General features: G+C 43.7%; 1 protein-coding gene across 4 annotated transcripts in view; it reads left to right on the forward strand.

Moving 5' to 3' along the window:
• The window catches only part of dnajc6 (DnaJ (Hsp40) homolog, subfamily C, member 6), a 134,490-nt gene that overhangs the window by 24,661 nt on the left and 95,805 nt on the right, over nucleotides 1–14,024 (forward strand). The window lies entirely within an intron of this gene.

The following is a 14,024-nucleotide window of genomic DNA, read 5'->3' on the forward strand; positions in this document are numbered from 1 at the left end:
AGCAGGCTCAAATTCAGTATTTTGATCCGTTCCCATCTCGGCTGCTTTCAGTATGGTTACTGTTTCATTTGGTTTCCTAAATGATGATGGCAATTGAATTTGAAGCCACGATTATACTTGTTTTAAGAACAAAGTTGCCCCTTGCTGCATGCTTGACCTATCGTATTATTTTTAATCTTGAGTATATCAATGGGTGCGTGGATGGAGTGACATCAGGAAGAAAATAAAAATATTTGCTAACTAAAAAACTATGGATGAACAGAGTGGTTTGACATTTGTTCAAAGATAGATCATCCTTATCTGTACATCCTCTCTATTGAAAAGAACATCTAATGGTTTAAAATTTGTTTGACTGTTCATTGCTTATTTCATCTTTTACAAGAGCCGATTCCCCCCCCCCCCCCATAGTATTCATCTTGTTCCTTCGCACTAATTCTTAAATTTAAAAAAAATCCTGATGCGACCAAGTGCAGTTGGTAAAACTTGTTCACAGGGCTGTCCAGGGGGGCGTGGTATTGTAGGGAGTGTGTCGTCTTTCTGCCCATTAAGGACAAAATAAGACATGAGATTGCTTTGGAAGACAATGTGAAGGAAAATCCTGAGGGTTTCTATAGGTATATCAAAAGCAAAAGGAGAGTTAAGGACACTATTGGTCTGATCAGAGTAGTCAGCTTTGTATGGAACCAAAAGAAATGAGGGAGATCTTAATTCCCCCCCCCGATAAGTATTCATTCAGAAAACAGACAGAATTATGAGAAGTAAGGAAAACAAGAGTGAGATTGTGCAACCTATAGAGATTAAAGAGGAGGAGGTGCTTGCTGTCTTAAAGGGAATAATCCCCAAGGCCTGACAAATTATTCCCTTGTACCTTGAGGGAGGCTAGTGAAGAAACTGCAGGGGCTCTATCAAAAATATTTAAAATGTCCTCAGCTGCAGGTGTGGTGCCATAGGATTGTAGGGTAGTTCATGTTGTTCCATTGTTTGAAAAAGGCTCCTAAAGTAATCCTTGAAATTATAGGTCGGTGAGTCTGACATCAGTAGTAGGTAAATTATTGGAAGGGGTTCGAAGAGATTGGAGATACAGTTATTTGGATAGCCAGGAAATGATGAGGGGTATTGTGCATAGTAGGTTGTGTTTAACTAATCTTAGAGTTTTTTTGAGGAAGTTACCAGGAATGTTGTTGAAGGAAAGGCTGTAGATGTGGTCTACATGGACTTTAGAAAGGTCTTTGACAAGGTCCCATATTGGAAATTAGTCTGGAAGGTTCAGGTGCAAGATTTTCATGGTGAGGTGGTGAACTGGATTTGACAATGGCTGGATGGGAGAAGCCAGAGAGTAGTGGTGGATGATTGCTTTTCAGACTGGAGGCCTTTGACTAGTGGTGTGCCTCAGGGATCAGTGCTAGGACCATTGTTGCTTGTTATCCAGATCATTGATATAGATGGCAACGTGGAAAAGAGGATCAGCAAGTTTGCTAATGACGCTAAAATTGGAGGATTTGTTGTCAGCGAAGAAGGTTTGAAAGCTTGCCGAAGGACCAGTTGGAAAAATGGCAGATGGAATTTAATGCAGACATGTGTGAGTTGTTGCATTTTGGAAGGATGTTCATGGTAGGGCACTGAGAAGTGCTGTAGAACACAGGGATCTGGGAATACAGATACGTAATTCCCTGAAAGTGGTGTCACAGGGTAGTGTTGTGAAGAGAGCTTTTGGCACATTGGCCTTGATATGTCATATTATTGAGTATTGTATAATTGACAAGATGGCAGTGCGTACACATCACAAGGCTCAGTGTCCGACAGGAATTTGGAAAACAGCATTGAAGTACTGGTGTTCTCTGTGTTTATTATATTTAACTGTGCACATTACAGGTATAGCATGCAGGTGGTTTTGGAAGTTTATCAGTGATGCAGATTTGGATCAATTCACAGAGCTCATTTAAATTTGATCAAATACTCTCAATGTTAGGACAGACAACCATGGACTTGTGTTCAACTCACCCCGACTGAAAGGGTTGGCGTTGGCATTGATCGTAAGCTACAATGGGGGATCCATGGAGGCCTGCATACCAGGCTATGACTAAAACCACTTAGGCCAATGCTGCAGACTATTTTCCTTGTTAATGCTCGGTCTCTGGTGAACAAACTGGATGAACTGAAGACCTGGGTCCTCACACAGAGAAGGCTTATAGAAGGCTTGGAGATGTGGCTTAATAACGGGGTACCAGATAACATGGTGGAATGGGAAGGTTGAAAGGTTTTCAAGGCTGATGAAATGGCAGCAGTGATTTGGGGGGAGGCAGAGAAAAGCAAGGGAGGTGGGTTGTGCATCTATATAAGTTGAATATGGTGCATTAACTATTATTGCTGACATTCATTGCTCTGCAGATCTGGAATATCTGATCATTAAGTACAGGTCTTTTTTATCAACCAAGAGAATTTGCGTGCATCATTGGTGAAGCAGTTTGTATACTTCCAAATGTGAATGCTAAAGCAGCCATGAAGTACCTCAGTACTGCTATCAGCAAGTTGCAGACATTATCCAGATGGAGCCTTTATTGTGACTGGAGACTTTAATCACTGTAACTTATGCACTATACTTCCAAGATTCCATCAAAATGTAACATGTAATACAAGGGGCAATAAAACGTAGCTGACATTTACAAAACTATGACCTTCCCTCAGCTTGACCATCTCTCATTGTTTATGATCTTCGAGCACAGCCCAGTCATCAAGTGGGTAAATCCGGTAACTAAGACGATTAACATCTGGCTGGAGGGGGTGGACTTTGTTCTTCAGCAACATTTTCAACATACAGACTGGAGTGTGTTTGCTGTTCATGTTACAGTAGATTCTCGGGTTGATATCGATTTCCTATACCAACTCTCATCTTGAGTATATCAATGGGTGCGTGGATGGAGTGACATCAGGAAGAAAATAAAAATATTTGCTAACTAAAAAACTATGGATGAACAGAGAAGTTTGACATTTGTTCAATGATAGAGATTCAGCCTTCAGATCTCGTGACCTGGAGGCTTATGGATTAGCTAGGACCAACTTAAGGAGGGGAATCTCTCTGGCTAAATGTATATGTATGTGTGTATATATAAACAAAAGATTGAGGACCATTTCATATCCTTGGTGTATGTGACAAGGCATACAGATGATCACAGATTATAAATCATCTGGTATTGTGCCTCCTTCTAATTGTGACTCTCTAAAATTCTCTGAGGAACTTAACAATTTTTTATCCTCGCTTTGACTGCAGAAGGCAGCTAGCCTGGATGATATACCTGGCCGTGTGCTGAGAGCTGCTGCAGAACAGCTGGTTGGGGTTTTTACAGATATTTTCAATCTGTCCCGAGCCCAGGCAATTGTTCCAATGTGCTTTAAGACTGCTACCATCATGTGACTGCCGTCCAGTTGCACTCACTCCCATCATAGCTAAGTGTTTTGAGAGGTTGGTCTTCTCTCATCTGAAATTCTGTTTGTCTGCCACTATGGATTCTCATCAATTCGTACTAACAGGTTAACTAAGCATGCCAGTTCAACAATGTTTCACTCTGATTTGACTCATTTGGACAGCTCTGACTTCTATGTTAGAATGCTATTCATCAACTATAGCTTGGCTTTCAACACTGCTGTCCCCGCTAACCTGATAACCAAACTTTGTCTGCTTGGTATCAGCTCATCTCTTTGTAATTGGATTTTGGTCTTCCTAACTAGCAGACCTCAATCTGCTAAGATTGGCAATATTTTCTCTTCCATTCTTGCCTTGAATACCAGGTGCCCCTGGTTTGTGGTTTGTGTCCTCTTTTGTATTCCCTCTTTACCTCTGACTGCGTCCTATGTATAGTACAAATCTAATAATCAAGTTCACAGGTGTCACCACTTTATCTAAGGCATTTGGGGATGGACAATAAATACTAATTTTCCCACTACAACACACAAGTGGTGGAGAAACTCAAGAAGTCAAGTAGTACGCAGGATGCTGTGTGAACTACTGAGCTTCTCCAGAACTTTTGTTTATTACATTTGACCCCACCATCTGCAGATTTTTTTTTTGTTTACCACTAACATCTACATCCTGCAAATTGAATGGGTAAAAACCAATTGCAACTAGCGAAGCAATTGTAATGTAAGATGCATTCGTGTCAGTTTGGTTTGTTTGGTAATGAATGTTCTTAGATTTAAGCTGAGGTTGTAAATAAATTTTAAATATAATTTAAATTTTAAATATAATTCATTATCTGACATGTTGTTGGGAATGAGAGAGGCTCCCCTAGATTAAGTTTATTTAAAAAAAAAAGCCTGGGAACAGCACTTGCAGCTTTTAATTTCTGAAGAAACTGTGAATGTGGCTTTCAAACTGATTACTACCTCATCCTTATGTGCCAGCCACTCCCTCATAGAATTTAATACATAGGGCTCACATGTCCAAAGTTAAATGATCTCATTTTTATGCGGATGCATCTCCTCATTGTGGTAGATGCAATAATGGAGATGCTTCACTAATTTGGACGTGCCAGGGTCTTGAGAAATACTGGAAACAAGTATTTCAAACCTGTACTTTTTAAAGTTTAAGCCTAATCTTTGACTTGCTTGCTTGGTATTGTTGGAGAGAGTGGCATAATCTTAATGGTATCTGATCTGTATGTATTAGCTTTTAAATCACTTGTGGCTAGGCAGGCAGTGTTGCTCAGATGGAAGGATGTTGCTCCGCCTACTCATGCTCAAGGGTTACGTGATGTTGTGTCATGTTTAAATTTAGAGAAGATTAGATGTTCAATTTCTGATTTGAATTTAAAATTTCAAATGCTGTGGGGTTTCTTTTTGAATTATTTCCATTGTAGTGTTCAGGCTATGTAAGTTTGGAGAAGAACAACATGCACACCAAAGCCTTGGAAAACTAATCTAGTTTATTGCACTGGCCATCGCACTCGTATGGGCCACAGGCGCTGACATCAGGGACCTGCATCATCGGAGTACCTGCCTAGATTGGCCGGCATTCCCACCAGAGTTCCCAATCTTCCTGGCATGTGGAGGTCACCTGGGACAACATCTGGTGTCACCCCCAGGTCTGTGCAATCGCTGTGTTTGTTGGCCATTTTGCGGACTGGTCTATGTTTCCATGCTTGGGCTGCAACATGACCCCTTCCCCCTCCTGAACTGGCGATCGGGCCATTGTCCATAGCCTTGGGTGGTCTACTCCTGCGTTGCAGGGGAGGAATGGAGATGGGCTCATTATGGTCCAGATATGCTGGTTTCAGGCGGTCGATGGTAAAAATCTCCTTCTTACTACTGATGTCGAGGATGAATGTGGAACTATTGTCACTGGTGACCCTGTGGGACCCCTCAAAGGGTCGTTGTGGGGTGGCTGATGTGGTCCCCTTCTCACAAATACATACTGACAAGTTTTTAAGTCCTTGGGGATGTTATGTTTGACCTAGTGGTTGGGGTTGCTGTGGAACCAGGGACCCAAGTTTTCGCAGCAAGTTCTCAAGGGTTGCTTCAGGGTCTTGCATGCATTTATCAGGGGTCAGGAACTCCCCAGGAATGATCAAAGGTGCCCCATAGACCATCTTCACTGCCAGGCATTGAAGTCCTTCTTTGGCATGGTACAAATCACCAGCAGGACCTAGGGCAGTTCATCCACCCAGTTGGGACCCTTGAACTGGATGATGAAGGCTGCCTTGAAGTGCCTGTGGAAGCTCTCCACCAACCTGTTGGCCTGAGGGTGATACGCCATGGTGTGGTGGAGTGGTGTCCCCAAAAAATTGGGTTAGGTGCTATGGGACCCCAAATCTCGACACCCATGTGTTGATGAGTGCCCTGGCGCAGGCTTCTCTGGTTGTATCTGCCAGTGGGACCACCGCCGGCCACCTCCTGGAGTCAACTATGGTCAAGAGGTATCTCACCCCAAGGGAAACTGGTAATGGCCCCACTATGTCGATGTGTACGTGGCTGAAACTGCACCGCGCTGATTTAAAATTCTGTGGGTGTTTTCATGGTCTTGGCCCACTGGCTGACCTGTTTACGGATGGAGTCCATGCTTGACAAATCCACTAGCCACCATTTTGACCGTGACTCGGATTGTGGGGTGTGCCAGATTGTGGATTTGCATGGAAAACCTGGTGCCTTCATGCAGCAGGAACGATGGTGCGGGGGCTGTTGGATGTTGCACGGCAGTGTCAGGTTACCTAGACCAAAGGGGACATCCTCAACCTTGACACCGGAGATGGCTGTCCAATATGCAGGGATTTTGGGGTCCAAGTGGTGCTCTTTGGCAAGGGGCACGTAGTTGACCCCTTAGGACAGGGTGTGGACCGAATTGATCGCAGGGCATGACAGAGCATCGGCTACCACATTGCTTTTCCCTGCAATGTGCTGAATGTCCATGGTAAATTTGGACATGTAGGACAAGTGTCTCTATTGTCAGGCTGACCATTGGTCAGATACCTTATGGAAGGTGAAGGTTAGCAGCTTGTGATCAGTGAAGACCTTGAATTGCTGTCCTTCCAAAAAGTAACGCAAATGTCTTACCACCAGGTACAGCAAGGGTCTTGGTTGAAAGCACTGTATTTGAGTTTTGGGGGTGCGGAGGTGCCTGCTGAAAAAGACCAGGGGCTGCTACTGGCCCTCAATGAGCTGTTCCAACACACCCCCCCCCCCACCATTGTGCTGGAGGCGTTGACTGTCGAAGTGGTAGGTGGCTCCGGTCTGGGGTCTTCCAGGAGGGTGGCATTGGCCAGTGAGTCTTGGGCATTCTGGGATGCCCTCGAAGACTCATTGAGCCAGGTAATGTCTTTTGATTTGCCTGCCATCAGCGTGAGGAGGAGGTGCATGATGTGTGCTGCTGCCAGTATGAACCTGTGGTAAAAGTTCATCATACTGGTGAATTACTGTAGCTCTTTCACCATGCATAGCTTAGCAAAGTGTCAGACCACCTCAACCTTCTTAGGGAGGGGTGTAGCCCTGTGTTGTTTATCCTATACCCCAGGAAATCGATGGTGTCCAGACCGAATTGGCACTTCATGCAGTTGATGGTCAGCCCAAACTCACTCAAGTGGGTGCGCAGTTGTCTCAAGTGGGAAGCGTGGTCTTTGCAGCTGCAGCCGGTGATGAGGATATTGTCCAAATAGATGAACTCAAATGGGATGTCCCAGCCCACTGTGTCCATCAGCTGCTGAAAAATTTGTGTCACGTTCTTTAGACTAAAGGGCATGCGGAGAAATTCAAACAGGCCTAAGGGGCGTTATAATTGCAGTCTTGGGGATGTCCTGGGGGTGAACTGGGATTGGTGGTACTCCTGGATGAGATCCACCTTGGAGAACCCCAGTGCCCTGTGTAGGTTGGTGGCAAAGTCTTGGATGTTGTACACAGGATATCTGTTGGGTGTGGTGGCCTCAGTCAGGTGGCGGTAGTCACCGCATAGTCTCCAATCCCTTGCTAATTTGGGCACCAATGGAGGAGAGAGGCCAAGGGACTGTAGAAGTGCCGTACGATCCCTAGCTCTTCTATTTTCTTAAACTCCTCCTTCACCAGGCTAAGCTTTTCAGGAGGGAGCCAGCATTTCCTGGCGTGGAGTGGGGGCCCTCTGTCAAAATGTGGTGCCCTAACTCATGATTTGGCTCAGCCGCAGAGAACCTTGGTGTTCCTATCGAGGGGAACTCCACCAGGATGCGGGTGAATTCATCATCCCAAAAGTGTTATAGAGTCCAGGTGGGGTCAGGTAGCTTGGCTTCCCCCAGAGTCTGAAAAGTTCTGGCGTGCACCAAGTGCCATCCCTTGAGGTCGACAAGCAAGCAGTGGGCCTGAAGGAAGTCAGCCTCCAGGAACAGTTGCGCCACTGCCGTGAAGGTGAATGTAAAGTGGCTGTTGCAAAACTGAGGGGGGATGGTGCGGGTCCCAAAATCCTGAATGGAGGAGCTGTTGGCTGCCCAACTTGTTGTTGCAGGTGTCGAAGCCTGTTGGAAGAAGCCTGTTGGGAGCGGGGGGTGGGTAGGAGGCTTATCTCTGTGCCAGTGTTGACCAGGAAACGCCTGCCCGACAAGGAGTCCCAGACGTAGAGGAGGCTATCATGTTGGCCAACTGCCGCAGCCATCAACAACGGTTGGCCAGGGCGTTTCCCGGAAACCAGCAGGGTGGGCAGGATCGACGGGCCTCCACACCCCATCGCTGATGATAGTAGCATTGCTATCCTGTCGTATTAACTTGCCTCTCCACTGGTCATGATCTCACAGGTGGCTGGCTATTTGTGGGGCTTGTTGATGTGGTCTATGACAGCGCTGGTGTCCTTCTTTGCTCTCCAGAGCATGTCTGCCTGTGCTGCTGAAGTCCTCGTCCGTGAGCAAAAGCCAGATATCTTCGGCCTGCTGCTCCAGAAAGATCTGCTCAAAGAGCAGGCATGGCTTGTGGACCCTCGCTTAGAGCGAGCATCTCAGTCATTAGGGCATTCGGAGCCCTGTTTTCCAATCTGTCCATATGCAGCAATCAGATGATGCACTTGTGGCGGGAGAGTCTGGAAATGAGAGTTAACAGCTCTTTGAGGGCCATGCCTGGCTCTGGAGGCTGCTGTAGGAAATCTACGACCCTTGCTGCTGAGTCCTCACGACATAGAAGTAGTGGGTGTCGTCATTGGCGATATGTCGAAGCTGGAACTGAACTTTGGCCTGCTCGAATCACGCATGTGGCTGCAACACCCAAAACATTGGGAGGCTGAGAGAGAACTTGTTGATGGTCGCTAGCTCCACTTGACCTGTCATCTTTGGGTCCAACTGCCGGTTAGACCAGTTGGCGTCACCACTGTAGCGTTCATGCTACTTGAGTGTGGAGAAGAACGATGCACACCAAAGCCTTGGAAAATGAGACTAGTTTATTGCTCTGGCCGTCGTGCTTATATAGGCTCCAGGCGCTGACTTTAGGGACAAATGTCATCGGAGTTCCAGCCTGGGATTGGCCAGCATTTCCGTCAGTGTTCCCACTGTGTGGAGGTCACCTGAAACGATGACCCGGTCGGTGTGTTCATCGGCCATTTTGTAGGCCAGTTCATGTCTCAGTGTGTGGGCCGTTATGCCATAATCTTTGATTTGATATGAATTTAGAGGTATTTTAGTGCTTTGATAAGAAATTCTTTTTTCTTCTTTTTGCCTAGCAACTTCTTTCTTGGTAGTGGGTTTAGATTTTCTTTTTTTATAATAAAATATTAGTATAATATAATCTGTCATTTGGGAATGCGGGGTACCTTGGATGTAATACTATGATTTAAACTTAATATATGGTTTTTTTTCCCCTTTTTTGACTTTTATCATGTATCCCTATGTACTCTATTTTTTCAAAGTGAAATTTCAATTTCAATGTCATTAAAAATATCTTCTTTGGCTTGGCTTCGCGGACGAAGATTTATGGAGGGGTATGTCCACGTCTGCTGCAGGCTCGTTGGTGACTGACAAGTCCGATGCGGGACAGGCAGGCATGGTTGCAGTGGTTGCAAGGGAAAATTGGTGGGTTGGGGTTGGGTGTTGGATTTTTCCTCCTTTGTCTTTTGTCAATGAGGTGGGCTCTGCGGTCTTCTTCAAAGGAGGTTGCAGCCCGCCAAACTGTGAGGCGCCAAGATGCACGGTTGGAGGTGATATCAGCCCACTGGCATTAGTCAATGTGGTAGGCACCAAAAGATTTCTTTAAGCAGTCCTTGTACCTCTTCTTTGGTGCACCTCTGTCTCGGTGGCCAGTGGAGAGCTTGCCATATAACACGATCTTGGGAAGGCGATAGTCCTCCATTCTGGAGATGTGACCCACCCAACAATGATGAGACTATTTCATTAAAGTTCCATCCGAATACTTGAATATTAAAATCTAGTCGTGTCACCTGTCTCAGAAACAGGACACATCTCAATGGCTGAGAAGGCATCATGAAAATGAATAGAAACATTCATATTCTGCCAGAGGTTCAGAATGAGATACAGTACAATCTCAGGGTAGTACAGGTTGGGTTCTCCATTATCTGAAGTTCTGAAAAACAAAAAAGATCCAAAGATCCTTTTTTAGTGCCCACATAAGGTCACAAGTTGAAAAGAATTCACCACCTCACTTGCCCATGTGGGACTCAGATGCTCTGTTAGCACCATTTTGATGACAACAGAGCTCTGGTGTACTGTACAAAGATATAGTTGAAATGGTGAAAAAGCCTGTAAATAGCACTATGAGTGTCTGTGATAAGAAAAAGAACAGAAGGTCAAGCTGTTGATGGAACTAAACAGTGGAGTAAGTGTGAGACATCTAACAGAAGAGTAAGAGTTAGAATGACCACAATCTATGACCTGAAGAAACAGAAGGATAAACTGTTGAAGTTCTATGCTGAACGTGATGAACAGAAGTTGATGGAAAACTACAAAAATACTGCATAAAGCTCAAAGTGAAGAACAGAATAACTGTGTTGGGATGTGTTTATGCAGCAGGCACTCACAACTGTAAACTTGCTCTGAAAGGCAAAAGCTTGTGTCGACATTGTTTTTAAGGAGTGAATTTCTTACCAGTCCATTATTCTGCAAACAAAAAGGCATGGGTCACCAGGAATATCTTTTCTGATTGGTTTAGCAAACATTTTGTACCAGCGGCTTATGCTCGCTGCAGGGAAGCTGGACTGAATGACGACTGCAAGATTTTATTTCTCGACAACTGTACTGCTCATCCTCTAGCTAAAAGTCTTAACAGTTTTTTTTACATAGAACTTGCATAATTTTTCTGTTCTGAACTGTCTCCCTACCTTCCGGGAATGGCCGTTCACACAGAAACAACCAAAACTCCAAATATCCAGAAAACACCACATGTTTAGATAAAACACTTGTAGTGTGGTAACTGAGGAGGTGGGTCTTTCAACACCGCTGTGACGATGGCGATTCGACGTGGGACATACAGCGCTTCTGCGGCGACATTGAGTGTGACGTGAATCGTGCATCATCGATATAATGTTATTCATTAGCCTGTTGTTCACGGAGTGCCTGCAGTTAACTTTAGACCGCAGGTGTTCCAGAAAATTTACGAGGAGTTGAGGAGGTAAAATATTGGAACAGGAATGGCACCCTCATTTCCGCTCTGAATATTTTTTTTTACACACTAATTGAGGTTCAGGAAAATGGCAATAATTTCCTGGAATGCAGTGGCTGTGTTTTTATATATATATATATAAAGCTAATGCTCATGTCTACTTTCTTCCAAATGTGAATTCATTAATTCAGCTATGTGACCAAGGTATCCTTAGATCAATGAAGAGTGAATATAAAACTACTCTCTTGGACAACATGCTGTAAACAGAGGCTTGGGTGTGGCAGGTTTCCAAAAGGAGTTTAGCATAAAGGATGCCATTTATGCTTTTATCCACGCTGGGAACACAATGACTAAAGACACTGTTGTACATGCTTGGTGCAGTCTCTGGCCTGCAACTATGTTCAGCGATGATGTTGAATAAGATGGTGATTTTTGAAGGATTCTGTCTGCCAGGTGAGAGGAAAAAAATGTTGTGTGACCTCCTTACATATGCAAAAGATGTGTGCAGAGTCCATCAGTAAGCTGGAAGAAGTGGATATTGAAGTTTTTAACACCGATAATGAGGCTCCATTTGTGCATTCACTGACGGTGAAATAGCTGAAATTGTTCTGCATCAAGGTGAGCACGTTGAAGATGACTTTTTTAACACTGCAGAAAAATTGCCTCTAGATGCCATGGTGAAAATGTGTGATGGACTTTTTGAAGGACGAGAGTCGTGTGCATTCATAACAGAAGAAGAAATCATGTCAGTTTATAAATTCAAAGAGAGATATCTAAGACAAAAACCATTGTTAAAGAGGCAGACAACACTGGAGGAAACATTTGAAAAAGCCATCGAGGAGAATTACTAGTCTTTGGTGCTGCACTTATTTTATTTTGTAAGCAAAAATTAAGAATTTTTTTTGGTACATATTAAACATTATTTCATGTGAATTTTTCATTGCGGCGTCACGTTGTCGACTGTTGTCGTTTAACTGCTGATGCTACTGTGCTGGTTTTGGGAATTTTTTGGATTTGTTCCAAAAACTGAACAACGTCTGATCCAAAGCATTTTGGATATTGGGTGCTGTACCTGTAGTGAAAGAAAGGGTGATAACTGTAGGAGATATGGGCAGAACAAGATATTTGACCCTTCAAGTTCAGTGGGACATCATGTGCACCAGGAAGTGGCATATTGAATTAACTTGTAAATCATAAATTGATGGCATGTGCAAAGGCTTTTTTTTTTGCACTACCAAAGAATATTTTGGACGCTGACCCAGCAGGGCTACCCGTGTATGATACCTTTCACCAAAGCTCACAGGATTATAACCGCTTTTGTGGAATATATTAGAGATGATGGATCCAGTTCCAGAGATGCTTTCACAGCAATCGTGTTGGTACCAAATGGTTCACATTAGAAAAATTAATCCTAGTATTTGGATAAGAAATTGTCATAAGTGCAATGTTTTAACAAAAGGAATATCCTGGACTGTTATAGAGGGAAACAATAGCCATGTGAGAATCTTCAATTCAAGTAGATCATAGAAGGGTGTAGCACATAAATGAGCTCTTATGGCGCACCTTGTCCATGATCCCACATTAAGATGCATAGCCTCTACTCTTTTCCTGTCTAAATGTATTTTAAACCCCTTGCAGCAGCTCTTTTCAAATATTTATCATCCTTTTGAGAAACGTTCAGTTCTTTTTAAATTTCTCCCCTCTCACGTTAAACCTATGCCTTCTGTTTTTAGATTCCTATGTTTTTTTTGGGGAAGGGAGGAAGATTCTGACCATCTATAATCCTCATAATTTTATAAATCTCTTGCCTCGTACATTCCAGTAATAATGTCCTGTGAAAGGAGCCAACAGTGGTCAATTTTAAAATCCTGTGACAGGAAGGTCTGGGCCCAAGATGGCAGCATCTCTAATCAGCAGGCAGCCATGAGAGGTTGCACACTCTGGAGAAGCAGAGAATTGGCACAGGGCACCATAAAATGGGGGGAACACCCCCTGTTTGAGAAGAAGCAGGAAAAAATGACCCTACCGGACAGTAACCACAGTGGCAGGCCAGTGAGGGGCACTGAGGCTGAAGAACACAAGCAATGGGCTATGGGTGACTCAAGGCGAGGAACCCATGCAGGCTGCTGGAGACTCTGGTCACAGAACTTACCATGAGGCTGTGGACTGCTGGAGACTGGCTGGAGGGGTAGCTGGTTTTGGAACTGAAGAAGTTCTAAGAGACATGGCCCTTGGGCTGTTTAATTTCAGCTTTTAATTGAGGAACTTGCATCACAATTTGGCATGCATGAGACGTTGTTTGCTATGAAACTTGAGTGTGAATGATCACACAAAAACTGAAATCTACAGTTCGAGATTTGTGTATTATCATTTAGGTGTTGAAACTTAAAAGTATTGATATAAAATCTGGGGAGCGTCTGAGCCACTAAGCTTTCGTTTCACATCAGGGACTGCCGTGTTAGTGTGTGAAATAGGGAAGCATGGTAACAATGTCTTTAAAAGAACAAGCAAACTTTGGCCAGGCGATTTGTTTCTACAATGTTGATTGAAGGACAAATATTGACCAGAATTCGAGGTAAGCTGTATTGTTTTGCTATGGTTAGAATACTCTCAAGATATGGTGTTGGTAGTTGTGGACTATGAAGAGACATTTCTTTGAGGTGTTGGTCCTTAAAATTCTTTGCTGTCATTGTACTATAGATGCTCAGTTAGGTGGAAAGAGAAATTAAGGTGGAAGATCAACCTCGATGAAAGGCGGTGGGGCCTGAATTATTTGCTTGTGCTCCCTTAGAAATAAAAATGTGAGAATCTATTGCAGTTTTGGGTCAAAACTAATTTACTTTTGCAATGGCCAGTCCATTTTTATAACATTATAAAAATATTTTTTTTTATCCATAACATAATCATAGTAAAATACAAAATACAATAATCAAATATTCATGTCAGTTCCTTCATACATGATGGTATAAAATCCACAA

This window comes from Narcine bancroftii, chromosome 5, assembly GCF_036971445.1.
Source record: "Narcine bancroftii isolate sNarBan1 chromosome 5, sNarBan1.hap1, whole genome shotgun sequence".
Classification (NCBI taxonomy): Eukaryota; Metazoa; Chordata; class Chondrichthyes; order Torpediniformes; family Narcinidae; genus Narcine; species Narcine bancroftii.